This window comes from Panicum virgatum, chromosome 3N, assembly GCF_016808335.1.
Source record: "Panicum virgatum strain AP13 chromosome 3N, P.virgatum_v5, whole genome shotgun sequence".
NCBI lineage: Eukaryota > Viridiplantae > Streptophyta > Magnoliopsida > Poales > Poaceae > Panicum > Panicum virgatum.
Window position 1 is genome coordinate 32,777,484 of NC_053147.1, and position 2,671 is coordinate 32,780,154.

Here is a 2,671-nt window from a genome sequence, read left to right on the forward strand (position 1 = left end):
GGTCGGTGATGCGGCCGGCGACGTGACCGGGCGGTGTGGTCCTGCACGCGCGAGCGTGGCCAGGTAGCCGTGGCGTGGCGTGGGCGCGCGCACGGCTCGGGGTGCCGCGGCGTGGCGTGCGCGTGCACGCGTGGGCGTGTGAGGCGGGTCGGGGTGTGTGGGCTGGGCAGGCGGGGCGCACGACCAGGAGGCGCACGCGGGCAGGCGGCGTTCGGGGCCGGCGGCACGCAGCTTTGCAGCGTGGGGCGAGGTCGGGGACCGGGCTGGCGGCGTGCGCGCGACCGAGCAGAGCAGGAGAGGGAAAAAGCCGAGTCGGGCGGTGCTCGAGAGCAAAGAGAGAGGAGGGGAGGGCCGAGCGCACGGGGAAGAAGAGAGGAGAGGAAAAAGAAAGAAAAGAAGAAAAAAAGAGGAAAGAAAAAGAAAAGAAAGGGAGAGAGAGAAAGGAAAGAAGAGAGAGGGATAGAGATTCGCGCCGAAAACACGGCGCTCGGTCGGCCACGCGCGGCGCCGGGAACGCGTGAGCGCGACGCGCGGGTCAAGGGAGAATAGGGCGGTGGATTTGGTTGTCGGGGTCGGGTCTATTAGGGATCGGGAGATCGGGCGGAACAGGGAAAGTTCCTGAAATATTAGGGTTAGGTTTTAGGGGAAAAAATTGAGCTCAACGACGAAACTCGGTTTTGAAACTAAATAGCGTACGAATCAACTTAGCGAATTTTGGGATGTTACAACTAACCATGAGAACAAACATGGTAGCTCTGCTGTTCATTGGGGAAACCATATAAGGATATAAAATGAAAAAAAAAACTATGAAGAACTGCAAGCATCGGAAAATTAATTGTAATCAGTGAAACATAGCTATAGTTTCTAAAGGCAACAGATTCTAGCTCATAAGAGTTTCTGAATTTCATATCATTTAGATTGTAATAAACTGAGTCATTGTATTCTCGGTCATATATCTTTCATCAATAAGAAGATATTGAACTCTATTTGAATTAAACAAAACAATACAAATTGCTCCGACAGTGAGCACATTTCCTAAAATTTCACCCTTTTGTGCATGCCGAATTTATTTTTTAGTCCTTTAGGCACAGATCCACTACTTCACGAGAAATTACAGTTCGATAGAATGACAAAAAGAAAGGAATATCAGTAGATACTTCCTACATGGTTAATCAAATACATTGAGATGAAAAGGAAATGTTCAACCTGTGCCTGAGAAAAAAAATCCATTTGGAGGGAACACTATGGAAACAATTGATGCACATAATCCGTAGCGTTCTCATATACATGAGAAGGGAACATGAGAAGGGAGGAGGGATGGGGACAATACCTCAGCAATGGTGGATCTGTGAACGAAAATTAACAATAAAGTGACAATTTATCAAGGAGGTGCAAAAATAAGTCACCAACCACGAACACACCTGAACTTTCTATTCCATACTGTTGCAAAATTTCAGTTCAGCATGATTGGTAACATGTATGCACCCTTCACTTATAAATGATACAGAACCACATGTACTTTTCATTTTTGAAAATCCATATGTAATAACCTGATGGGATCGATGGTACAGAACCACCTTAATTACCTATGTCACTGAAATTGCGAGTCAATAAGTAGCTAATGGGATTCTGATTGAAGAACTGGAAATTAGCATAACAAAGCACGAGCATTTTTCAGATCTACTTATTGAATAAATTCCCTTCTAATGATAAGGGATAAGTTGGAGAAAGACTCGGAACAATGCCAAGTTTAGAAATCTAGAACACATCAACTCAGATCTAGTTCACTTGTACTAGGAGCAGCCCACGAGCAAAGACCACATACCCTAAAATAAGCAGATGAATATACTCTAAAATAAGCAGGCAAGAACGGAGGCGGCATTGAGTTGCAGGCTTGTTGGGAATTCCTTCACCGCAGACACCCCAAACCGTGTGCGCCCCTGGCTAGATTATCCAACCAATCAACATCAGCCCAAATGAGATGGGATGCCTGGTGCAGAAAGGAACTAAATCGAGGTCACCTATGTTTAGTCGGGGAGGTGGACAACGCACGAGCTTGTTCTTGCCGCCAACGAGGGAGGATGCACATGCACGCAGGATCTGGGTGGAGGGCGCGGGCAAGATTAAGGTCGAGAGGCAGCAGGATCTCGGGTGGGGGCGGGGGTGAGTACTGGATGAGGACGCGCTGCGGCGATTTTGGAGAGAGCGAGCAAGCGCAGTGGAGGATTTGGGAGAGGCGGCGATGATTTGGACGGAGAGCAGTTGGAGTGGCGGCCGGGAATATTGAAGACCAGTAGCTAGGGTTTGTTCTCTTGTTTTTCTGATTGAGACCACAGCTTCATAAGTGGGCCGTGCTGGGGCAAAGTTTTGCTCGCAAGTGGGCTGTGGTTGAGCGCGGAGAAAGAAAAAAAAGGCCTGGTTTGTATACGCCGACGGACAATTGGACCCAACTATATACCGACTGATATACAGTTAGAGTAACCTGATATACCAACTGAAGGTCTACAGGAGATCTATACTGACTAACAGTTCGACAGTGATTTTATACTTTTAGCGACCCACATCTGTTGGTATTTTGGTGTTGTGGTATAGTGAATGAAGATGCGGTAGAATTCTAGTTTTTCCTAAACTCGACTAGGTTGAGTGTGACGGTTCCAACCATATTTTATTA

The 2,671-nt window shown here is 47.5% G+C and overlaps 1 long non-coding RNA gene across 1 annotated transcript; it reads right to left on the reverse strand.

The window, feature by feature from the left end:
- Positions 1 to 1,499: 1,499 nt before the first annotated feature.
- LOC120665742 lies at positions 1,500 to 2,304 on the reverse strand. Its single transcript, XR_005671316.1, has 2 exons — positions 2,022 to 2,304; positions 1,500 to 1,944 (listed from the first exon to the last, which is right to left on the reverse strand). It is a non-coding gene; the product is annotated as an uncharacterized LOC120665742 (long non-coding RNA).
- Between the last annotated feature and the right edge of the window lie 367 nt (positions 2,305 to 2,671).